General features: G+C 45.4%; 1 pseudogene; it reads left to right on the top strand.

Moving 5' to 3' along the window:
• The first annotated feature begins 4,851 nt into the window (after nucleotides 1-4,851).
• The window catches only part of LOC129842314 (uncharacterized), a 56,731-nt pseudogene continuing 34,767 nt past the window's right edge, over nucleotides 4,852-26,815 (top strand).

The raw sequence follows: 26,815 nt of genomic DNA, 5'->3' as shown, positions 1-26,815 counted from the left end.
AGACATCTCAGATAGTGAACATTTGGGGACTGAAACTGGTTATGAGGAAAGGGAGAATATGTGGTTGGCCTACAAAACACTTAATAGAAAGGACTGTGTCGTATGTGGACATGCCAGACCTATTCTGGCTGCTCACCCATTTGTCCTAAGTAATGGGGAAGGTTGGATGTGCATATTGGAAAGTTCAAGCCAAATTCAACCCTGTGTAAAACTCTTGAGTCTTGTGTTCCCAGAGGTCCCTCCCCAGAAGGTACCGTGGGGAGTTAAGGCATATGGGGGATATAACAGCTGTATCACTGGTACAGGTAGAGGTATAGACTATGGAAGGCTCCCTACTACTACCTGCATCACTAATGCCACTATTAACTAGAGGTGTTGCTGATGTATGGTGGATGTGTGGACCTGCCAGGCGGTTGACCCCATTTTGAAAGGAAATTGTCGTTGCACATGTGTTTTGGCCAGTCTGATACCACCATTGCCTATTATTGAGGTTATAGCTAACCAACTTCTGGGAGCTGTACATGACACAGAGACTCGGTACCAACCCAGGAGACGGCAGAACCGTGACGCTCCTTGGTCCGAGGGAACAGATAACATTCACACCAACCTGTTGGGGGTCCCAATAGGGGTCCCCCACGAATTCCAGACATTAAACAGGAATGATGGCCTGTGGCATCTGATGCCCATCATTGGCCCAGCTATTGTTGATGCTAAAAGAAAAGGTCTGGATCAATTGTATCTACTATAATTAATGATGATTTGTTAAACACACCCACACAGGACTTACAGGGATGGCTGAACAATTGGATGCTACCTCTCAAACCAGTAGACACAATAGACTAGCACTAGACATGATACTGGCCAACCAGGGAGGTGTATGTAAAAAGATTGTAGAACAGTGTTGCACGTTTGTTCCTAACAATACTAGTCCGGATGGGAGCATTTCAAAAGCTCTGAGTGGGTTGGCAAGGTTATCAGTGGAGATGAAGGGTCTTGCAGGTGTGGAGGAGAGTGGACTGTTCCCCTGGCTGGGTGGTTGTTTTGGTAAGTACACTGCAATGATGATTACTGGATTTCTGACACTAGTTGTTGTTTTTCATTTCTGTGTTGCCTGTATCATACCTTGTTTGAAGAAGTTAGTTACAGATGTGTAAGGGGCCTCTGGTATGATGCCGTTGCTTGATGCTCCAGTTGGAGAGGCTGATACGAAAACAAGCTTCCGCAGGAGAGTGAGCTGACAGAGGAGGACCCTTGGTTTGCTGTAGATGATGTTGTTGAATGAATAAAAAGTGATGTTTGTCCTCCCTGTTGTGAAGGTTTGAAGTTCCCGGGTGGCGACGAGCCCACCTGGTACAGGTTGTATAGAGGGATGGACCGGAGGGTTTAACATATTCTCGTTTTTTGGTTTACTAATGTGTGGTTGGCCACTCCAGGTGTAGTTATTGGAGTGGTCTCCTTTTTGGTCCTTGCTCATTTACGACTCAACTTACATTGATGCTATTGGTGTCCCTAGGGGGTGCCAGATGAATATAAACTGGTGGACCAAGTGACAGCTGGGTTTGAATCTTCTGTCTGTTGGTGGTGAACAGTTAGTAAAAATGTGGACAGAATTAACTACATTCATTTTAATGTCCAGAAACTGGGAAATTGGACTCAACAAGGCTTCGAGGCGGTCCATGGACAATTGGCAGCTACGTCCCTGATGGCATTTCAAAATAGAATCGCGGTTGATATGTTATTGGCTGAACGGGGGGGGGGGTCTGTGCAATGTTTGGTGAACAGTGTTGTACTTTCATTCCCAATAACACAGCTACGGATGGGAGTCTGACTGTAGCATTGGAGGGACTTCGTACCCTTAATGGTAAGATGAAACAGCATTCTGGAGTGGACACTACTATGTGGGACTCATGGATGGATGCTTTTGGTAAATATAAGACGCTGGTTTCCTCCATCCTAGTATCAATTTCTGTTTTTGCGGCCATTCTTGTACTTTGTGGATGCTGTTGCATTCCATGTGCGCGCACGCTTGCTAGCCGTGTTATAACTGCCGCCATAGACCCTAATCAGGAAAGGGCCCAAATGTTCCCATTGCTTGATGATGGGGAAGCTGGACCTGTCTATCTATTCGAGGACTAAGATACTTTTATGTCACGTCTCTTGTGAGACGTGAAGAGAGGGAATTAAAATTTGTCTTCTGACAAATGTTATCCCTTAGCTTTGTCTTTTTATACTTTTATGTCACGTCTCTTGTGAGACGTGAAGAGAGGGAATTAAAATTTGTCTCCTGACAAATTTTATCCTTTAGTTTTGTTTTTTATATACTTTTATGTCACGTCTCTTGTGAGACGTGAAGAGAGGGATTTGTAAGAAATTGTAATAGAGACTGGAAACTAGTAATAACTACATTTCAACATAAGCCATATTTTATACAAAATACACATACTCCTCATTTCTCTTGGACATATGCTGGACTTATTAAGACACCAACTACAGACACACATAATTCCCCTCCCCCATGATAACCATAGACGCACAACACAAGGTTGGAGCTCAAGACAAAGAACTATCTCAGGAACCAATGGAACGTGGACACCAGGCCTGTTCAGGACTACCCAAGACCCAGATCGACCAATCGGAAGGCCAGACTCGCAGATCAACCTACTTTGCTTGTTGTCTATATAAAACTGTACAACTGTTGAAACTACCCTCTTTTCTGGACGGTTCCATAAGAATCAGAAAGAAAGAGCCTTGCTGCAAGATTTTACTAAGATATCTTTACATGTGATTAAACGGCCTTATTATAAAATTATCCACCTCGTCCTATTGTCTCCTCTTGTTCTCCTGTCAACAGTAAACGTTTTATCAACAAGTACATACTTTAAAATACGATTTAAGTAGTTTTTGGGGGTATCTTTACAATTTATATTTTTACAACTTTTATTTCACGACATTCCTAAATAAAATAAGGTACTTTTTACTCCATAAATTTTCCCTGACACTCAAAAGTACTCGTTACATTTAGAATGCTTAGCATGTTCCAATTCACGCACTTATCAAGAGAACATGCCTGGTCATCCATACTGCCTCTAATCTGGCAGACTCACTAAACACACGTTTCATTTGTAAATTATGTCTGAGTGTTGGAGTCTGCTACTGGCTATCCGTAATTAAATATATATTTTTAATTATGCCGTCTGGTTTGCTTAATATAAGGAATTTGAAATGATTTATACTTTTACTTTTGACACTTAAGTATATTTGAGCAATTCCATCTACTTTTGATACTTAAGTATATTTAAAAACAAATACTTTTAGACTTTTACTCAAGTAGTATTTTACTGCGTGACTTTCACTTTTACTTGAGTCATTTTCTATTAAGGTATCTTTACTTTGACTAAAGTATGACAAAAATAAAAAAGTAACACAATAAAATAACAATAATGAGGCTATATACAGGGGGTACTGGTACCGAGTCAATGTGCAGGGGTACAGGTTAGTCGAGGTAATTTGTACTTGTAGGTAGGGGTAAAGTGACTATGTATAGATAATAAACGACGAGTAGCAGCAGTGTAAAAACAAAGGGGCAAATGCAAATATATATACACTAAAAGTATGTGGACACCCCTTCAAATTAGTGGATTTGGCTATTTCAGCCACACTCATTGCTGACAAGTGTATAAAATCGACCACACAGCCATGCAGTCTCCCCAGACAAACATTGGCAGTAGAATGGCCTTACTGAAGAGCTCAGTGACTGTCATAGAATGCCACATTTCCAACAAGTCAGTTTGTCAAATTTCTGCCCTGCTAGAGCTACCCTGGGCAACTGTAAGTGTTGTTGTAAAGTGGAAACATCTAGCAGTAACCACGGTTCAGCCATGAAGTGGAAGGCCTCACAAGCTCACAGAACGGGAGTGCTGAAGCGCGTAGCGTGTAAAAATTGTCTGTAGGTTGCAGCACTCACTACTGAGTTAAAAAAAAAAATGAGCAGCTGCACACAAGCCTTAGATCACCAGGCGCAATGCCAAGCTTCGGCTGGAATGGTGTAAAGCTTGCCGCCATTGTACTCTGGAGAAGTGGAAATGCGTTCTCTGGAGTGATGAATCACGCTCACCATCTGGCAGTCCGACGGACGAATCTGGGTTTGGCGGATGCCAGGAGAACGCTACCTGCCCAAATGCATAGTGCCAACTGTAACGTTTGGTGGAGGAAGAATAATGGTCTGGGGATGTTTTTCATGGTTCGTGCTAGGCCCCTTAGTTCCAGTGAAGGGAATTCTTAATGCTACAGAATACAATGACATTCTAGGCGATTCTGTGCTTCCAACTTTGTGGCAACAGTTTGGGGAAGGCCCTTTCCTGTTTCAGCATTACAATGCCCCCGTGCACAAAGCGAGGTCCATACAGAAATGGTTTGTCAAGATCGGTGTGGAAGAACTTGACTGGCCTGCACAGAGCCCTGACCTCAACTCCATTGAACACCTTTGAGATGAATTAGAACGGCAACTGCGAGCCAGGCCTAATTGCCCAACATCAATGTCCGACTTCACTAATGCTTTTGTGGCTGAATGGAAGCAAGTCCCAGCAGCAGTGTTCCAACATCTAGTGGAAAGTCTTCCCAGAAGAATGGCGGCTGTTAAAGCAGCAAAGGGAGGGACCAACTCCATAGTAACACCCATGATTTTGGAATGAGATGTTCGACGAGCATGTGTCCACATACTTTTGTCCATTTAGTGTATCTACATTCGTATTCGTAGAGCAAGCAGCCGAAACATGGTTTCCAAATTGCACAGATGAATCAACAAGAGTTTCAACTGACACTTTTCTGTTGTCTCCATCTACAAGACAAGACATGTCAGGCATCAAGAGGGAGATTGACGAGAAGGACCCAGATTATGAGGACATCTCACTGGTTCAGGAGAACAAGCGACACAGTAGTGAAACAAAATGGTAAGACTAGAACCAGAGGATTGAGACGAAGCACTATCTACAGTGACGTCCGAAATTAGTGATAAAGATGAGCAGTAATGTCTGTATAAAATAAATAATTCAAAAACTGATATTCTTGTTTTGTGCCCAATGGAAATTAATGGTAAATAATGTATTGTGTCATTTTGGAGTCACTTTTACTATAAATAAGAATATAGTATGTTTCTAAACACTTATACATTAATGTGGATGCTACATTGATTATGGATAACCCTGAATGAATCTTGAATAATGATGAGTACCCCCAAGACATGCTAACCTCTCACCATTACTAATAACAGGGAAGGTTAGCATGTCTTGGGGGTATGATCTTTGATCCTCTGTAACTTTCTCACTCATCATTATTCAGGATTCATTCAGGACCATCCATAATCATGGTAGCATCCACATTCATGTAGAAGTGTTTAGACACATATTCTATTCTTATTTATAGCAAAAGTGACACAACCAATATAATAACAACAAATGCATCCAACAAGTTTGTAGAGTCACAAGCCTGGTGTTGTCATTGCGTGCTAAGAATGTGGGACCAAATACTAAACTTTTGACTACTTTTATAAGAATCTTTAGGAGTGTCAATAATTTTGACATTTACCTTTATTTAATTTATTTATTATTACTTGTTAAACAATCTCTTTCTCTGAGCAGTTGTATTAGTATAAAATAATATAATTTCCCTATTTTTTTTGAGCATACAATATAGCTCAGTAATATAATGATTTATTTTATAAAGTTTATTATTGGTCATATTTATTAATTAATGGTGTCAATAATTTCAGACCACATGCTCTTGTACTATTGCAGCCTTCCTGTTTTTGTCTGGACTGTATGAACACAGGATGTGACCTATCGTATCTCCTTCTGTCTTTTCTCATACTTTTTTGAGACTTGCCAGTGAGGGAAGCTACGGTGCAGAAGATTGAGGCCGTCATCAAAGATCAGTTCTCTTTGGAGATGAAGAACAAAGAACATGAGATGGAAGTGATTGGACAGGTTACTGTTGACCTCAGCTACAGAATGAGTATCATATCCCCCGTAGGTGAGCCTTAACAGAACTACGAGTGGACAAAAGTTCTAACACCTTCAATGCATACTAGCAGCCTGTTTTCATGACATGTTTATTGCCTTTCATTGTTTGTAATTAATTACATGCTTATACTGCAGGAGAAAGCTTTAGTGTCTCCGTTCATGTCTATTTTATTTTTAGTTTCAATGTCAAAGTTCATCTGTAACCAATTCACACCATGTATTCTACAACTTCCCTTTCTTCCCTATTCGCTCCGCTGCCTATTATAGCTGTATCTATTATAGCTGTATCTATTATAACTGTATCTATTATAGCTGTATCTTTCTTTGTCTGAAGGAAAGGATATCAAGGTGGAACATCCCCTCTCCTTTCCTACGTCTCCCAGCATGCCTCCAAGAGTGACCCGGCGGTGCTGAACCACCCGGCCATCAAGTATTTCCTGGAGTTTCCCTCCCGCTCCTCGTCCCCCCTCGACCAGGGCTCGGACGCCCACTACCTGGGGCCCTCGGTGATCCTGTCCCAGCAGGGTGAGGGGCCGGACAGGGGGCCTGGAGGGAGGATGGGGGCCGGCCGGAGAGCAGGCCAGGCCGCAACACAAGGAAGGTGAGTGGAGTGAGGAGTTAAGGGCCACATCTCAATAGGCTGATGTGGCTTTCTCTTCTCGTCTTCTTTCCTTCATCCGTACTGACCTGAAAGACTGGGCCAGATGAGAGCAAATTGCCTCCACCTCTCCTGTCTTTTCAGGTCAGTAAAGGAGACAAGGAGAGGGAGGCACTGTAGACTATTGTGACGCACACAAGTCAAAAAGCTAATATTATCAATGAGTTTTCCAGTTTTTTAATCAGTAGCATCTGAGAGCTTTTCAAGACAATAAGCATGTTTCCATTGACCCAGGTTTATTCGACAAGAGCAATGTCACCAATTTTTTGTTGTTGAGACATGTATATTGGAAAAGGCACATATAGAAGACATTTACTAAAGAATACCACATTTTTATCTGTTCGACAACGGTGGATTTTTCTTTTGTCAAACTTTCTTTATTGCGACAAATGATGGTGGAAACTGTGTTTTTCTAATAAATTATGATTGCCAAATACTTTTGAAGGTATGCGGGGCACGTGATGTAGGCTAATCACGCAACTATAAGCTCCACTCCCCATTTAATTATAAATGCCTACTGCTTGCAAGTTTTACCATGGCACGGACTGTGGCGATACGTTTGGCACATGAGAATTAATTGAATATGCCAAGTCAATTATTGCATTCTATTTTTGGAAACTCACCCTAGCAGACAATCGCATCTGTTTTCTATGCAAACTTTCTAAATGTCGACAAAAAATCACTGGACAAGTGGATGGAAACAAAGCTAGTGGTTCCCATCCCATTTTTTTGTGTCACAGTGGACTTTCTTAACCCTTTCACAATATATCTAGTCCTTTGTGACAGACACAGGGAGATAATATGAACAACAGAAGTGTGTTGCAAGCCTTTGCTATCCAGTTGAGTTTCTCAGTACTGTAAGCGTTTAGTCAGCACACCTTGTTTTTGTTCCCTCACGTTACAGTGAGCAGTTGGGTCACTGGGTACATGTTATGCAAGCCCAATCTTGATACAGCACATTAAGAGCCTCTGTGTCCTGATCACTGACATGTTTTCCCCCTGGATCTCAAGCCTGTTTAGGGGTTACAGGGAGACACTATACCAGAACACAACAACAAGGCTATGACCTCTGTCATAAGGTGTCATAACAGTGACATAAAACAGTAGTTACTACTTCTGTCAACTGACTTCATAAAGTAACTAGACTCCATGTCTAAAATAGCTTTATCATGTACTACCATGGCCTATGAAAAATATTTGGAATTGGTATACTCTTTTTTTTTAAGTGTTGAAAGGTTTAAGTGCCCTGTTTCTCTGGAGGAGAGAGAGACAAAAGGTTTAAATTGCCCTGTTTCTCTGGAGGAGAGAGAGATGAAAGGTTTAAGTGCCCTGTTTCACTGGAGGAGAGAGAGATGAAATGTTTAAGTGCCCTGTTTCTCTGGAGGAGAGAGAGATGAAAGGTTTAAGTGCCCTGTTTTGCTGGAGGAGAGAGAGATGAAAGGTTTAAGTGCCCTGTTTCTCTGGAGGAGAGAGAGATGAAAGGTTTAAGTGCCCTGTTTCTCTGGAGGAGAGAGAGATGAAAGGTTTAAGTGCCCTGTTTCGCTGGAGGAGAGAGAGATGAAAGGTTTAAGTGCCCTGTTTCTCTGGAGGAGAGAGAGATGAAAGGTTTAAGTGCCCTGTTTCGCTGGAGGAGAGAGAGATGAAAGGTTTAAGTGCCCTGTTTCTCTGAGATCCCATTAACGAGAGAGAGAGAGTATTTCTATCTCCACCCTGCGAGGCAGTTCCATATTTCTCCCCCTACGAGGCAGCTCCATATTTCTCCCCCTGTAAGGCAGCTCCATATTTCTCCCCCTGCGAGGCAGCTCCATATTTCTCCCCCTGCGAGCCAGCCCCATATTTCTCACCCTGTGAGGCAGCTCCATATTTCTCCCCCTGCGAGGCAGCTCCATATTTCTCCCCCTGTAAGGCATCTCCATATTTCTCCCTCTGTGAGGCAGCTCCATATTTCTCCCCCTGCGAGCCAGCTCCATATTTCTCCCCCTGTGAGGCAGCTCCATATTCCTCCCCCTGCGAGCCAGCTCCATATTTCTCCCCCTGTGAGGCAGCTCCATATTTCTCCCCCTGCGAGCCAGCTCCATATTTCTCCTCCTGCGAGCCAGCTCCATATTTCTCCCCCTGCGAGGCAGCTCCATATTTCTCCCCCTGCGAGCCAGCTCCATATTTCTCCCCCTGTAAGGCAGCTCCATATTTCTCCCCCTGCGAGCCAGCTCCATATTTCTCCCACTGTGAGGCAGCTCCATATTTCTCCCCCTGCGAGGCAGCTCCATATTTCTCCCCCTGTAAGGCAGCTCCATATTTCTCCCCCTGCGAGCCAGCTCCATATTTCTCCCCCTGTAAGGCAGCTCCATATTTCTCCCCCTGCGAGGCAGCTCCATATTTCTCCCTCTGTGGAGGCAGCTCCATATTTCTCCCCCTGTAAGGCAGCTCCATATTTCTCCCCCTGCGAGGCAGCTCCATATTTCTCCCCCTGTGAGTCAGCTCCCTCCATATGCCATTCAGAGGATAACAAACATTTCTCCCTCTCGCCCCCCTCTCTCTCCTCTCTCCCTCTCTCCCAGTATCAAATAATTCAGCCTTAGTTGCTATTGCTGCTATTTAGTGTTATGCAAATAGGAACCATTCCCTTATATCTCACAGGTATATCCCCCCTGATAACCGGGAGGAGAATGACCAGTCCACCCATAAGTGGATGGTCTACGTCAGAGGCTCCAGAAGAGAGCCCAGCATCGACCACTTTGTCAAGAAAGTCTGGTTCTTCCTGCAACCCCAGCTACAAGCCCAATGACCCGATGGAAGTCAGGTGTGCTTGTGTGTGAGCATGCGTGTATGTGTGTGTGGGTGGATGTGAGCATGCGTGTGTGTACTGTGTGTGTTCTGATGTTAATGTGATTGCGTGTGACAGTATTTTATGGCGGGAGGGCGCGTCTTGTTATTGAATTGATCACTGGGGGTGTTGCTTTTGTATGCAGGCCTCATGCAACAGCAGGAAGTGTTATTTTTTTATGCAGGCCTCAAGACTCTGTTTTCATCTGATAAACTATCATCTATTTAGTGTTTCCCCTGGTTACACCGTTTTGTTTGATATTACAGGTCAACAAAAGTTTTCTGAGCAACTTTTGTTTGGTCAGACAAGGATGTAGGCCTAGCTAGTACAGAAACTGTTGCAATCAAATTCAGCCAATCAAATGTTTTTATTTTCTATTAAGCCATTTTTACAACAGCAGTTGTCATAAAGTGCTTTACAGACACCCAGCCTCAAACCCCATTGGTTAGACTGCCTGAGTAGTTATGGACGCTCCCATCACAAACTGAAATGTCATGGAGTAATAGCACCCTCATGTGGACGTGAGACACCAAAAACCTTTCAGACAGCACACAGTAGTTAGGTCGGTTTAGTTGTCTAGTATTGACACTCGGGTTGACTCATAACCCGCCGTCCCCGTGGTTATAGCCGCAGTCCGTGCGCGTTTAGGGTAATTCAATATTGTGTGGATGAAGCTAAGAAAATCCATGAATCTATTATTGTGCACTTTATATTTACATTGAGGTTTTTCTTTCATTATTTTAGGCTATCTGGCATTAATGCATAAGCCTAAACTTTAGGGCCTACCTGTACACTCGCCAAATAGCCTGCCTACACGCCACTCGCCAAATGCTTTTGGAAACGGGCAGAAAACGTTCATGTCAATCCACGGAGGCACAATGTCGGGAGTTTAATTCAATAAAAGGACAGCTGTGAAATGGAGGGTTGAAAATAAAGAGAAGGGAGGGCCAGAAAAGTAATGTTTGGGAAATATTTGGTGAAATGGTAACAGAGGATGATAGCAGTGTCGGCTATGTTTTGTGTGATGATTATGAGGCGCTACAAATTCGACAGTAACAAGAGAGGGACTTCAAATAGGCTTATGGCACGTCAAGGGAACTGTAGCCTACTGTTTAGATGGGTTACATTGAAACTGAAATCTGGAAACTGACTGTAGGTCTATAACCTCTCACATAGCCTTAATGATAACTCCTGCAGAATGAAGCATTTATTGCAGTAAAATGATGCACCAAATGTGCATCATTTTTTTTTTCTTCTTGGGAACAGGTGGAGAAATATTATTTATTTAATTCAGCATCTTGAGAGAATGCTAATGCACAGTTATATATTGTCTTTAGAGGTGCTATCTTTATCAGCATCATAAAAGCTAATAGTATTTCAATCACGTAAAATATGCATCCAAGCCCAACTGAAATCTTATCAGAAACATGTTGGGTTGTTTTCACATCTTACTATTTCCATACAACCGGTCAAACAAATGGCATTTGGAAATTGTGCACAGAAAATCATTCCCGTTTTTTGGGGTGGGGTTATTGTATTTTCTCCCCGGTCCCTAAACGTCTTTGCACCGAGAAAGAAGCAGAGATGACGGAGAGAACTTTACCGATGTCAGCTAGATTGAAGCATGCATTCTATTGATTTATGACATCATTCTGGTGAGCGAGGGGTTTATTTACACCTCTAGGGAAACATATAATGACAGAAGAGAACCTACATGTATCTAATTATAGACATGTTGACTAACAAATAGCCTACCAAAATGTCTGAAATTATAAACAGAAACATCTTAAGGAGGCAAAATAAAATCCTGCACCTCTGATTGTAGCCTGCAGCGCATTTTCTATATTAGTGGGTTAGGATTGGCTGTGGACCTCAGATATTCACTTGATAGTTGGGTTATTAGCAGGTGCGGGTGAACAAACAGCTGACCCACTAGTCCCCAGAGACACTGATCTAAGACCAGCTTGTCCTTTTCCACACTAATGGTTAAAGGTTATGATTTGGGGTGGGAAAGTTAATCCTAGACCTGCTGTGCCTAAGGGCAACTTCTACAGATCCCGCTGACACACCTGACACACACTTTAGTTCCTATGACCTGTGTGAGCGGTTTGAGTCGGACCAGGAGTCAATATGACTAAACCGTGTTGACACACCTTTCACCTACAGACAGTGTAACCACTCAGAAAGACAAATATCTAATAGCTCAGAATACCTCAGCCTCAGAGCCCTGACACCGGCATAGAGGTTGATCCTGCTTTAGAATCCCCATAGTGAATCAGAGGATCAGACAAAGGGGTTTTCTGATCCTCTGCCCTCTGGCTGTTTTTAGCTGACCATGTCATGTTTTGTCTTTGATCATCTTGTCTTGTCCCTGTGCTTCCCTCTGCTGGTCTTATTAGGTTCTTTCCCTCTTTCTATTCCTCTCTTTCCTCCTCCCTCTTTCCCTCTCCCGCTCTCTCTCTCTATCGTTCCGTTCTTGCTCCCAGCTGTTTCTCATTCTCCTAACGACCTCATTTAGTCTTTCACACCTGTCCCCTATTTTGCCCTCTGATTAGAGTCCCTATTTCTCCCTCTGTTTTCCGCTTCTGTCTTTGTCGGATTCTTGTTTGAGGTTTGCTGTTCTGTGTCCTTGTTCCGCCCTGTCGTGTTTTTGCCTTCGTCAGATGCTGCGTGTGAGCAGGTGTCTATGTCAGCTACGGTCTGTGCCTTCCTGAAGCGACCTGCAGTCTGTGGTCGCGTCTCCAGTCGTTCCTCTCTACTGACGAGAGGATTTCAGTTTCCTGTTTTGGATTTACCTTTGATAATATCCAGGAGAATCATTGTTTGTTTAAGACTGGAATAAAGACTCTGTTTCTATTACGTCGCTTTTGGGTCCTCATTCATCAGCATAACAGAAGAATCCGACCAAGAATGGACCCAGCGACTACGGATTCTCTCAACACTGCCGTCAAGATCCAGGGAGCAATGCTCGGCAGACACGAGCAGGAATTGTCTGCTGCTCGTCATGCCGTTGAGACCCTGGCCGCTCAGGTCTCCGATCTCTCAGGACAGTTTCAGAGTCTTCGTCTCGTACCACCAGCTACTTCCTGGTCTTCCGAGTCTCCGGAACCTAGGGTTAATAATCCACCATGTTACTCTGGGCAGCCCACTGAGTGTCGCTCCTTTCTCACCCAGTGTGATATTGTGTTCTCTCTCCAGCCCAACACATACTCTGGAGAGAGAGCTCGGATCGCTTACGTCATATCACTCCTTACTGGTCGGGCTCGGGAGTGGGGCACAGCTATCTGGGAGGCAAGGGCTGAGTGTTCTAACGTTTATCAGAACTTTAAGGAGGAGATGATACGGGTCTTTGATCGTTCAGTTTTTGGGAAGGAGGCTTCCAGGGGTCTGGCTTCCCTATGTCAAGGTGATCGATCCATAACGGATTACTCTATAGAGTTTCGTACTCTTGCTGCATCCAGTGACTGGAACGAGCCGGCGTTGCTCGCTCGTTTTCTGGAGGGACTCCACGCTGAGGTTAAGGATGAGATTCTCTCCCGGGAGGTTCCTTCCAGCGTGGACTCTTTGATTGCACTCGCCATCCGCATAGAACGACGGGTTGATCTTCGTCACCGAGCTCGTGGAAGAGAGCTCGCGTTAACGGGGTTTCCCTTCTCCGCATCTCAACCATCTTCTTCCATCGGCTCAGAGACTGAGCCCATGCAGCTGGGAGGTATTCACATCTCGACTAAGGAGAGGGAACGGAGAATCACCAACCGCCTTTGCTTCTATTGCGGTTCTGCTGGACATTTTGTCATGTCATGTCCAGTTAAAGGCCAGAGCTCATCAGTAAGCGGAGGGCTACTGGTGAGCGCTACTACTCAGGTCTCTCCATCAAGATCCTGTACTACCTTGTCGGTCCATCTACGCTGGACCGGGTCGGCTGCTTCCTGCAGTGCCTTGATAGACTCTGGGGCTGAGGGTTGTTTTATGGACGAAGCATGGGCTCGGAAACATGACATTCCTCTCAGACAGTTAGGGAGGCTCACACCCATGTTCGCCTTAGATGGTAGTCCTCTCCCCAGTATCAGATGTGAGACACTACCTTTAACCCTCACAGTTTCTGGTAACCACAGTGAGACCATTTCCTTTTATTTTTCGTTCACCTTTTACACCTGTTGTTTTGGGTCATCCCTGGCTAGTATGTCATAATCCTTCTATTAATTGGTCTAGTAATTCTATCCTATCCTGGAACGTTTCTTGTCATGTGAAGTGTTTAATGTCTGCTATCCCTCCTGTTTCTTCTGTCCCCTCTACTCAGGAGGAACCTGGTGATGTGACAGGAGTGCCGGAGGAATATCATGATCTACGCACGGTCTTCAGTCGGTCCAGAGCCAACTCTCTTCCTCCTCACCGGTCGTATGATTGTTGTATTGATCTCCTTCCGGGGACCACTTCCCCTCGGGGTAGACTATTCTCTCTGTCGGCTCCCGAACGTAAGGCTCTCGAGGATTATCTGTCTGCTGAAGGCATTCAGATGGATCCCGCTAAGGTCCAGGCTGTCAGCGATTGGCCCGTTCCTAAGTCACGTGTCGAGTTACAGCGCTTTCTCGGTTTCGCTAATTTCTATCGGCGTTTCATTCGTAATTTCGGTCAAGTGGCTGCCCCTCTCACAGCTCTGACTTCTGTCAAGTCTTGCTTTAAGTGGTCCGGTTCCGCCCAGGGAGCTTTTGATCTCCTCAAGAAGCGTTTTACATCCGCCCCTATCCTTGTTACTCCTGACGTCACTAAACAATTCATTGTCGAGGTTGACGCTTCAGAGGTGGGCGTGGGAGCCATTCTGTCCCAGCGCTTCCAGTCTGACGATAAGGTCCATCCTTGCTCTTACTTTTCTCATCGCTTGTCGCCATCGGAACGCAACTATGATGTGGGTAACCGCGAACTGCTCGCCATCCGCTTAGCCTTAGGCGAATGGCGACAGTGGTTGGAGGGGGCGACCGTTCCTTTTGTCGTTTGGACTGACCATAAGAACCTTGAGTACATCCGTTCTGCCAAACGACTTAATGCACGTCAAGCTCGTTGGGCGTTGTTTTTCGCTCGTTTCGAGTTCGAGATTTCCTATCGTCCGGGAAATAAGAACACCAAGCCTGATGCTTTATCCCGTCTTTTTAGTTCTCCTGTGGTTTCTACCGAACCCGAGGGGATTCTCCCTGAAGGGCGTGTTGTCGGGTTGACTGTCTGGGGAATTGAGAGACAGGTAAAGCAAGCACTCACTCACACTGCGTCGCCGCGCGCTTGTCCTAGTAACCTTCTGTTCGTTCCTGTCTCTACTCGTCTGGCTGTTCTTCAGTGGGCTCATTCTGCCAAGTTAGCTGGCCACCCCGGCGTTCGGGGTACGCTTGCTTCTATTCGCCAGCGGTTTTGGTGGCCTACTCAGGAGCGGGACACGCGGCGTTTCGTGGCTGCTTGTTCGGACTGCGCGCAGACTAAGTCAGGTAACTCTCCTCCTGCCGGTCGTCTCAGACCGCTTCCCATTCCTTCTCGTTCATGGTCTCACATCGCCTTAGACTTTATTACCGGTCTGCCTTCGTCTGCGGGGAGGACTGTGAGATCCGCCAATAAACGTAGGATTAAGAGTCCTAGGTATTGTCGCGGTCAGAGAGTGTGGCTTTCCACTCGTAACCTTTCCCTTACGACAGCTTCTCGCAAGTTGACGCCGCGGTTCATTGGTCCGTTCCGTGTCTCTCAGGTCGTTAATCCTGTCGCTGTGCGACTGCTTCTTCCGCGACATCTTCGTCGCGTCCACCCTGTCTTCCATGTCTCTTGTGTCAAGCCTTTTCTTCGCTCCCCCGTTCGTCTTCCCTCCCCCCCTCCCGTCCTTGTCGAGGGCGCACCTATTTACAAGGAACGGAGGATCATGGACATGCGTTCTCGGGGACGTGGTCACCAGTACTTAGTGGATTGGGGGGGTTACGGTCCTGAGGAGAGGAGTTGGGTTCCATCTCGGGATGTGCTGGACCGTTCGTTGATTGATGATTTCCTTCGTTGCCGCTCCCAGCTGTTTCTCATTCTCCTAACGACCTCATTTAGTCTTTCACACCTGTCCCCTATTTTGCCCTCTGATTAGAGTCCCTATTTCTCCCTCTGTTTTCCGCTTCTGTCTTTGTCGGATTCTTGTTTGAGGTTTGCTGTTCTGTGTCCTTGTTCCGCCCTGTCGTGTTTTTGCCTTCGTCAGATGCTGCGTGTGAGCAGGTGTCTATGTCAGCTACGGTCTGTGCCTTCCTGAAGCGACCTGCAGTCTGTGGTCGCGTCTCCAGTCGTTCCTCTCTACTGACGAGAGGATTTCAGTTTCCTGTTTTGGATTTACCTTTGATAATATCCAGGAGAATCATTGTTTGTTTAAGACTGGAATAAAGACTCTGTTTCTATTACGTCGCTTTTGGGTCCTCATTCATCAGCATAACAGACCAGACACACAAGGCTCTTAATAACCCAGATGCACCCTCACTGACGGGCAGACTGATTGGTTGACTGAGTGACTGGCTGGCTGGCTGGTTGACTAACTGACAGGCTGACTGACCGACCGTCTGACTGACTGATCGACTGACTGGCTGGCTGAGTGGAGAATTCAAACTAACTGAACCCCACAGAGACATAGCTAAAGCCTTTTCTGATTGTCATCTAAGGTAGCCTGGGTACCCGTCCCTGTAGCTGACATTACACTCTTTGCCACTCCTTGTCATTGCCAAAGAGACGTACCTTTCGTCAATCTTCAAATATGAACATTCTATCGTTAATGAGCTCAAGGAGATCAGAGGATTTGATCCTGATTTGATAACCCTCACAGCTATCATTCAATCACAATGTTTATGCAAATTAGACTGATTGGAAATCTTGATTCATGAATTTGATTGGATTCTTTCTAACACTGGGCATTCTGACACAATACAAGCACATTGTGAACATAAACATTGGGCCTGGCGAGAACCGAGGATTACCCTTTATTGCATTTCTCCCACCAGCTAATGTTCCTCGTATAAATACACAGTACCAGTCCAAAGTTTGGACACACCTACATCTACATTGTAGAATAATAGTGAAGACATCACAACTATGAAATAACACATATGGAATCATGTAGTAACCCAATAAGTGTTAAATCAAAATATATTTTAAATGTGAAATTCTTCAAAGTAGCCACCCTTTGCCTTGATGACAGCTTTGCACACTCTTGGCATTCTCTCAACCAGCTTCATGAGGTAGTCACCTGGAATGCATTTCAATTAACAGATGTGTTTTGTTAAGTCAATTTGTGGATTTTCTTTCCTGCTTAATGCGTTTGAGCCAATCAGTTGTGTTGTGACAAGGTAGGGGTGGTGTACAGAAGTTAGTCCTATTTGGTAAATGACCATGTCCATATTATGGCAAGAACAGCTAAAATAAGCAAAGAGAAACAACAGCACATCATTACTTTAAGACATGAAGGTCAGCCAATTTTTGCAATCTCAAAAACCATCAAGTGCTATGATGAAACTGGCTCTCATGAGGACCGCCACAGAAAAGAGTTACCTCAGCTGCAGAGGATAAGTTCATTAGAGTTACCAGCCTCAGAAATTGCAACCCAAATAAATGCTTCACAGAGTTCAGACACATCTCAACATCAACTGTTCAGAGGAGACTGCGTGAATGCGGCCTTCATGGTCGAATTGCTGCAAAGAAATCACTACTAAAGGACACTAATAATAAGAAGAGACATTAGACCGGTGGAAATCTGTCCTTTGGTCTGATGAGTTCAAAGTTTAGATTTTTAGCTCCAACCGCCGTGTCTTTGTGAGACGCAGAGTAGGTGAACAGATGATATCTGCATGTGTGGTTCCCACCGTGAAGCATGGAGGAGGAGGTGTGATGGTGTGGGGGTGCTTTGCTCGTGACACTGTCAGTGATTTATTAAGAAATGCAAGGCACACTTAACCAGCATGGCTACCACAGCATTCTGCAGCGATACGCCATCCCATCTGGTTTGCGCTTAGTGGGACAATCATTTGTTTTTCAACAGGACAATGACCCAACACACCTCCAGGCTGTGTCAGGGATATTTGACCAAGAAGGAGAGTGATGGAGTGCTGCATCAGATGACCTGGCCTCCACAATCACCCGACCTCAACCCAATTGAGATGGTTTGGGATGAGTTGGACCGCAGAGTGAAGGAAGAACAGTCAACAAGTGCTCAGCATATGTGGGAACTCCTTCAAGACTGTTGGAAAAGCATTCCAGGTGAAGCTGGTTGAGATAATGCCATGAGTGTGCAAAGCTGTCATCAAGGCAAAGGGTGGCTACTTTGATGAATCTAAAATCTATTTTGATTTGTTTTACACTTTTTTGGTTACTACATGATTCCACGTGTTATTTTATAGTTTTGATGTCTGTAATATTATTCTACAATGTAGAAATAAAGAAAAACCCTTCAATGAGTAGGTGTGCCCAAACTTTTGACTGGTACTGTATATATATACACACACACACAGTGCCTTCGGGGAAGTATTCAGACCCCTTGACTTTTTCCACATTTTGTTATGTTATAGCCTTATTCTAAAATGTATTCAATAGTTTTTTCCCCTTCATCAATCTACACACAATATCCCATGATGACGAAGCAATTTTTTCTTTTTTTATGTTTGCCAATTTATAAAAAAAATAATAATATGACATTTACCTAAGTATTCAGACCCTTTACTCAATACTTTGTTGAAGCGCCTTTGGCAGTGATTACAGACTCAATTCTTCTTGGGTATGACACTACAAGCTTGGCACACTTGTATTTGGGGAGTTTCTCCCATTCTTCTGCAGATCCTCTCAAGTTCTGTCAGGTTGGAATGGGAGCGTTGCTGCGCAGGTATTTTCAGATCTCTCCAGAGATGTTTGATTGGGTTCAAGTCCGGGCTCTGGCTGGGCCGCACAAGAACATTCAGAGACTTGTCCCGAAGCCGCTCCTGCGTTGTCTTGGCTGTGTGCTTAGGGTCGTTGTCCTGATGGAAGGTGAACCTTCACCCCAGTCTGAGGTCCTAAGCGCTCTGTAGCAGATTTTCATCAAGAATCTCTCTGTACTTTGCTCCGTTCAGCTTTGCCTCGAGCCTGACTCTGAAAAACATCCCCACATCATGATGCTGCCACCACCATGCTTCACCATAAAGATTGGGCTCGGTTTCCTCCAGACGTGTCGCATGGCATTGAGGCCAAAGAGTTCAATCTTGGTTTCATCAGTCCAGAGAATCTTGTTTCTCATGGTCTGAGAATCTTTAGGTGCCTTTTGGCAAATTCCAAGCGGGCTGTCATGTGCCTGATTGGTGGAGTGCTGCAGAGAAGGTTGTTCTTCTGGAAGGTTCTCCCATCACAGAGGAACTCTAGAGCTCTGTCAGAGTGACCATTGGGTTCTTCGTCACCTCCCTGACCAAGGCCCTTCTCCCCCGACCCTTCTCCCAACCCTTCTCCCCCAAAGTAGCAAGCTCTAGGAAGAGTCTTGGTGGTTCCAAAAATGATGGAGGCCACTGTGTTCTTGGGGACCTTCAATGCTGAAGACATTTTTTGGTACCCTTCCTCAGATCTGTGCCTCGACACAATCCTGTCTTGGAGCTCTACGGACAATTCCTTCGACCTCATGTCTTGGTTTTTGCTTTGACGTGCACTGTCAACTGTGGGATCTTATATAGACAGGTGTGTGCCTTTCCAAATCCTGTCCAATTAATTGAATTTACCACAGGTGGACTCCAATAAAGTTGTAGAAACATCTCAAAGATGATCAATGGAAACAGGATGCACCTGAGCTTAATATTGAATCTCAGAGCAAAGGGTCTTAATACTTATGTAAATAAGGTATTTCTAAAAAGCTGTTTTCGCTTTTGCCATTATGGGGTTTTGTGTGTAGATTGCTGAGGATTTTATTTATAAGGCTATAATGTAACAAAATGTGAAAAAAGTAAAGGAGTCTGAATACTTTCCTAAAGCACTGTATATATATACACACACATACATACAGTTTAAGTCGAAAGTTTACATACACCTTAGCCAAATACATTTAAACTCAGTTTTTCACAATTCTTTACATTTAATCCTAGTAAAAATTCCCTGTCTTAGATCAGTTAGGATCACCACTTCATTTTAAGAATGTGAAATGTCAGAATAATAGTAGAGAGAAGGATTTATTTCAGATTTTATTTCTTTCATCACATTACCAGGGGGTCAGAAGTTTACATAGTAAACTAGTACTAGGTAGCATTGCCTTTAAATTGTTTAACCTGGGTCAAATGTTTCAGGTAGCCTTCCACAAGCTTCCCACAATAAGTTGGGTGAATTTTGTTCCATTCCTCCTGACAGAGCTGGTGTAACTGAGTCAGGTTTGCAGGCCTCCTTGCTCGCACACGCTTTTTCAGTTCTGCCCACAAATTTTCTATAGGATTGAGGTCAGGGCTTTGTGATGGCCACTCCAATACCTTGACTTTGTTGTCCTTAAGCCATTTTGCCACAACGTTGGAAGTATGCTTGGTGTCATTGTCCATTTGGAAGAACCATTTGCGACCAAGCTTTAACTTCCTGACTGATGTCTTGAGATGTTGCTTCAACATATCCAGATAATTTTCCATCCTCATGTTGCTGATCTATTTTGTGAAGTGCACCAGTCCCTCCTGCAGCAAAGCACCCCCACAACATGATGCTGCCACCCCCATGCTTCACGGTTGGGATGGTGTTCTTCGGCTTGTTAGCCTCCCCCTTTTTCCTCCAAACATAACGATGGTCATTATGGCCAAACAGTTCTATTTTTGTTTCATCAGACCAGAGGACATTTCTCAGAAAAGTACGATCATTGTCCCCATGTGCAGTTGCAAACCGTAGTGTGGCTTTTTTTATGGCGGTTTTGGAGCAGTGGCTTCTTCCTTACTGAGCGGCCTGTCAGGTTATGTCGATATAGGACTCATTTTACATTGGACATACATACATACATACATACATACATACATACATACATACATACATACATACATACATACATACATACATACATACATATGTCATGACGTTGGCCTGTGGGTAGGTTTATGACAGTCATAAATACCTCTTTCCCCCTTTTTCTCTCTCCCTACTATAATTGATGTGACATAAGGAAACCCATGGGTTAACATAGAGATTCTGGGTAACATCAGAAGTTGGGGGAAATGAACTATATTCTGGTAATCCGACCAACTGAACATATGCGGTGGTACTTAAGGTATATTATGTCAGTTCGGTTGCCCTCTGACACATTCTCATCAATGATAGAATGACATAAACTCTACTGTGGAAAGTCTAAATGTCAGAGGTATCGGATTCACATGGAATTGTTGTTTAATTCAAATGTTTGAATATGACATTATTTGTGAAGAGGTGAAATGTAATTTTAGCTTCCAAATGAGAGATCTGGATTTTCATAAGTGTTCCTCTGCGAGGCATGTGTTATAAACTTTTCAGACACACCCCTCTCCCTCCACTTTAAAAGCCATTGACAAGAATATAACTTTCTGTTCCGGGTACACTAGGATGACAGTCCGGTGTCAGAATGGTTCAGATAATAACTACAGAACTAAGCCAACATCAGCATGGACTTTGATTGTGAATGGTATGAACTTTGAACTCGTATTCACTACAGAAGTGATATCTCCTAGCCGTTGAGTTAGCAACAGCTAAATGCAGGTTAGGAAGGAATTTTGAGTATCCTGTCTTCTACACACAACGTTCCTCCAACGTATCTAGTAAGGCACCAGAGACATTCTCCAACTTTGAACTCGTATTCACTACAGAAGTGATATCTCCTAGCCGTTGAGTTAGCAACAGCTAAACGCAGGTTAGGAAGGAATTTTGAGTATCCCGTCTACTACACACAACGTTCCTCCAACGTATCCAGTAAGGCACCAGAGACATTCTCCAAAGGACAGAGGACTCGGGTTGGCGACACGGTCCATCTACCACCAACCTACTGAAGCGCAGCTCAGAGTAAATATTTATTGCATTTTCCTCTTCAAATGGGCGGTAATTTAGAATGCATAAGATACTGTATTTACGATAGCACAGCTTCGCCTCTGTCCCAGTCTCCCCCTCTTTCACTAGGACTCAGCCCCTTCCCTTTGTGTAACAAGCTGTCATATCTATTCCGCCCGCTAGGGACGTTTTTCTGTATGACGTAATTTGTGATCAAGTTATGATTTAATTGTATATGTGTGATTCTGTGTGATTAGTTAGGTATTTAGTAAATAAATAATTAAACCCAATTTTGTATTGCTGATTCAACTTGTTAGCCAGGATTCTTGCAGATAATCAAGGATTTACAACTTTCAGATGAGACTGAATAAAATGACGATTAATGTGACTGTTATGGATGTAAAATCTTACTAAATCTTTAAGAGTTTATTCGAAAGATAACAGCTCTATAAATATTATTTCGTGGTGTCCCTCTCTAGTTAATTAACATTTACATGATTAGTTCAATCAGGTAATATTAATTACAGAGAAACTATTTTATAGAATAGCATGTCATAGCAATTAATCTGGCATAGTCAAAGACACGACACATACATACATACATACATACATACATACATACATACATACATACATACATACATACATACATATACATACATACATACATACTGTAACGGTCCTGACCTGTTTTATGTTGTTTTTCATGTGTTTATGGTCAGGGCATGTGTTTTGGGTGGGCAGTCTATGTTATCTGTTTCTATGTTGGTTTTGGGTTGCCTGGTATGGCTCTTGATTAGAGGCAGGTGGTTTACGTTTTCCTCTAATTAAGAGTCATATTTAGGTAGGGCGTTCTCACTGTTTGTTTGTGGGTGATTGTCTCCTGTGATGTCTCTCGTGTCGTCGATGTATGTTACCATACGGGACTGTTTGGCTGTTCGTGCGTTTTGATGTAGTCTGTTCCTGTCCGTGAGTTTACGTTTATTGATGTGAGTTTATGTTCAGGTTTCGTCTACGTCGTTTTCTTGTTTTTGTAAGTTTGTTAAAGTGTTTGTTTTCGTGTGCCGTCGTTACGAAATAAAAGATGGCTTATTTCCCTCAAGCTGCGTATTGGTCTGATGATCCTTCTCTCCTCTCCTCATCCGAGGAAGAGGAGAGTGACAGCCGTAACAGAATCACCCACCACGCTAAGACCAAGCGGCAAGGGAATGCTCTACGGAGCAACAAGGACTCCTGGACTTGGGAGGAGATCCTGGACGGTAGAGGACCTTGGGCTCAGCCAGGGGAATATCGCCGTCCAAAGGAGGAGTTGGAAGCAGCGAAGGCTGAGAGGCGCTGGTATGAGGAGGCAGCGCGACGACGCGGTTGGGAGCCCGTGAGTCAGACCAAAAAATTTCTTGGGGGGGGGCACACGAGGAGTGTGGCAAAGCCGGGTAGGATACCCGAGCCAACTCCCCGTGCTTACCGTGGAGGTAGAAGGCGTCGTACTGGTAAGACACCGTGTTATGCGGTAAAGCGCACGGTGTCCCCAGTACGCGTGCTTAGCCCAGTGCGGGCTATTCCACCTTGCCGCACTGGGAGGGCTAGGTTGGGCATCGAGCCGGATGTCATGAAGCCGGCCCAACGTATCTGGCCTCCAGTACGTCTCCTCGGGCCGGCGTACATGGCACCAGCCTTACAGGTGGTGTCCCCGGTTCGCCTGCATAGCCCAGTGCGGGCTATTCCACCTCGCCGCACTGGCAGGGCTACGGGGACCATTCAACCTGGTAGGGTTGGGGAGGCTCGGTGCTCAAGAGCACGTGTCCTCCTTCACGGTCCGGTAGACCCGGTGCCACCTCCATGTACCAGTCCTCCGGTGGCAGCCCCCCGTACCAGGCTGTCTCTCCGGGTTCTCTCTCCAGCTGTTTCCTCCTCTCCAGCGCAGCCAGTGCCTAGACCACGCACCAGGCTGTCTCTCCTTCTCCTCCCTACAGAGCCGTCCTGCCATGACCAGCCAGAGCCGTCCTGCCATGACCAGCCAGAGCCGTCCTGCCATGACCAGCCAGAGCCGTCCTGCCATGACCAGCCAGAGCCGTCCTGCCATGACCAGCCAGAGCCGTCCTGCCATGACCAGCCAGAGCCGTCCTGCCATGACCTGCCAGAGCCGTCCTGCCATGACCTGCCAGAGCCGTCCTGCCATGACCTGCCAGAGCCGTCCTGCCAGGACCTGCCAGAGCCGTCCAGCCAGGACCTGCCAGAGCCGTCCAGCCAGGACCTGCCAGAGCCGTCCAGCCAGGACCTGCCAGAGCCGTCCAGCCAGGACCTGCCAGAGCCGTCCAGCCAGGACCTGCCAGAGCCGTCCAGCCAGGACCTGCCAGAGCCGTCCAGCCAGGACCTGCCAGAGTCCCTCAGCCAGGACCTGCCAGAGTCCCTCAGCCAGGACCTGCCAGAGTCCCTCAGCCAGGACCTGCCAGAGTCCCTCAGCCAGGACCTGCCAGAGTCCCTCAGCCAGGACCTGCCAGAGTCCCTCAGCCAGGACCTGCCAGAGTCCCTCAGCCAGGACCTGCCAGAGTCCCTCAGCCTGGATCTGCCAGAGTATATCAGCCGGGACCTGCCCCTTGTCCCGGTGCTGCCCCTTGTCCCGGTGCTGCCCCTTGTCCCGGTGCTGCCCCTTGTCCCGGTGCTGCCCCTTGTCCCGGTGCTGCCCCTTGTCCCGGTGCTGCCCCTTATTCCGGTGCTGCCCCTTATCCCGGTGCTGCCCCTTATCCCGGTGCTGCCCCTTATCCCGGTGCTGCCCCTTGTCCCGGTGCTGCCCCTTGTCCCGGTGCTGCCCCTTGTCCCGGTGCTGGCCATTTATTTAGGGGATGTTAGTTTTAGGGTGGTCATTGGGAGGGGAAGACAGAAGCGGGGAGTGACTATGGTGGTGTGGGGACAGCGTCCAGAGCCGGAGCCACCACCGTGGTCAACTGCCCACCCAGACCCTCCCCTGGACTTTGTGCTGGTGCGCCCGGCGTTCGCACCTTGAGGGGGGGGGGGGTTCTGTAACGGTCCTGACCTGTTTTATGTTGTTTTTCATGTGTTTATGGTCAGGGCATGTGTTTTGGGTGGGCAGTCTATGTTATCTGTTTCTATGTTGGTTTTGGGTTGCCTGGTATGGCTCTTGATTAGAGGCAGGTGGTTTGCGTTTTCCTCTAATTAAGAGTCATATTTAGGTAGGGCGTTCTCACTGTTTGTTTGTGGGTGATTGTCTCCTGTGATGTCTCTCGTGTCGTCGATGTATGTTACCATACGGGACTGTTTGGCTGTTCGTGCGTTTTGATGTAGTCTGTTCCTGTCCGTGAGTTTACGTTTATTGATGTGAGTTTATGTTCAGGTTTCGTCTACGTCGTTTTCTTGTTTTTGTAAGTTTGTTAAAGTGTTTGTTTTCGTGTGCCGTCGTTACGAAATAAAAGATGGCTTATTTCCCTCAAGCTGCGTATTGGTCTGATGATCCTTCTCTCCTCTCCTCATCCGAGGAAGAGGAGAGTGACAGCCGTAACACATACAGTCTCTGGCTGCTGCAGCTTTCCCCTCTCTCACAGTGCAACCACCGCACCATCGCAGAGAAAGGTGTGTAACGGGTGTCTAGATCTTCCTCCTCCTCGGACGAGGAGAGGAGAGAAGGATCGGAGGACCAAAATGCAGCGGGTTGTGAATACATAATGATTTATTGACAGACGAAGACGAAACACGAAGAACACTTGAAAAGATTACAAAATAACAAAACGAAAACGTAGACAGACCTGAACTCTGAGAACTTACATGAAACACGAAGAACGCACGAACAGGTACAGACTACAACATACAAACGAACGAACGAATGAACAAACAAACCGAAACATTCCCGTGTGGTGCAAAGACACAGACACGGAAGACAATCACCCACAAACAAACAGTGTGAACAGCCAACCTTTATATGGTTCTTGTCACGTTCCTGACCTATTTCTGTTAGTTTGTTATATGTGTTAGTTGGTCAGGACGTGAGTTTGGGTGGGCATTCTATGTTTTCTGTTTCTGTGTTGGTTTTGGGTTGCCTGGTATGGCTCTTAATTAGAGGCAGGTGTTTGGCGTTCCTCTAATTAAGAGTCATATTTAGGTAGGCGTTGTCACAGTGTTCGTTGTGGGTGATTGTCTTCCGTGTATGTGTCTGTTCACCACGCGGGACTGTTTACGGTTTGTTCGGTTTGTGTAGCCTATGTTCCTATTCGTGCGTTTTTCTTGTTTTATGTAAGTACGTCGTCTAGGTCTGTCTACACCGTTTGTTGTTTTGTTAGTTTAATCAAGTTCGTGTTTCGTTAATAAAAATGTCTTTTCACTACGCTGCGCCTTGGTTCCCTCAATACTCCTCCTCTTCCGAAGATGAAGAGGAGGAGGACTGCCGTTCTCAATCAGAGGAAAAGTCAAACACCTGTCTCTGATTGAGAACCATATAAGGCTAATTACAAACTTAAACATAGAAACACAAAACATAGAATGCCCACCCCAACTCACACCCTGACCAACTAAACACATACAAAAATAACATAAAACAGGTCAGGAACGTGACAAGGTGAGATACATGAGGTCATAGATATATAATTACTAGAACAGGATAAGCCGTCGGACCACTGCCATTTGAAGTGCACTCATGGGTTAATTCAATATGGGTGTCATTCTGTTTCTATGCCTGGGGGGTTCTATTCAGTCAAGTTCTATCAGATAGAGTTGTGACTGAGACATCGAGTGTAACTGCACACCATAGAACATCCAAACATTTTCCATTGAGGCCTTGACGTGAACTGTGAAATAAGTAGCTGTAACTGCATTGGAATGATGTCACTTTCATCTCCTAGTCAGTGAATCACGACCAGCCCAAGTGCTGTTATTTTTACCTCTCTTTTTTAACATTTCTAATCCTTTCCTCTGCAGGCCTATAGTGAATGATTGATGAGTGTGGACTGAGAAACCGTATCTCATCCCCCGTCTCTCTCTAGCCCTCTCTCTCTCTCTCTCTCTCTCTTTCTCTCTATCCCACCTCTCTCTCCCGCTATCTCTTTGTGCCAGGATGAAGGTAATTATATTGTAGATGATGCCCAGAGTGGTTTTTAATGGTTATTGCCTTCTCCCCCTCTCTCTCTTTCTCTCTCTATCCTCTCTTCCCGTCCAGGTCTGCCCATCAAAGCGGGGAGGTCCATGGTGTACAGTGCGCTTCCTTCAGCCTCGGAACGCACCCCATCCCGGCGTAAAGTCACAGAGAAGATCGTGTTTGGGTTCCTATGGCAACTCGGCCTTCCAGCCAATCACGGCCAGCTGTAAGATTGTCCCACAGGGTCA

Source organism: Salvelinus fontinalis, unplaced genomic scaffold, assembly GCF_029448725.1.
Source record: "Salvelinus fontinalis isolate EN_2023a unplaced genomic scaffold, ASM2944872v1 scaffold_0032, whole genome shotgun sequence".
Classification (NCBI taxonomy): domain Eukaryota; kingdom Metazoa; phylum Chordata; class Actinopteri; order Salmoniformes; family Salmonidae; genus Salvelinus; species Salvelinus fontinalis.
This window is presented reverse-complemented; position numbering and strand designations above follow the sequence as displayed.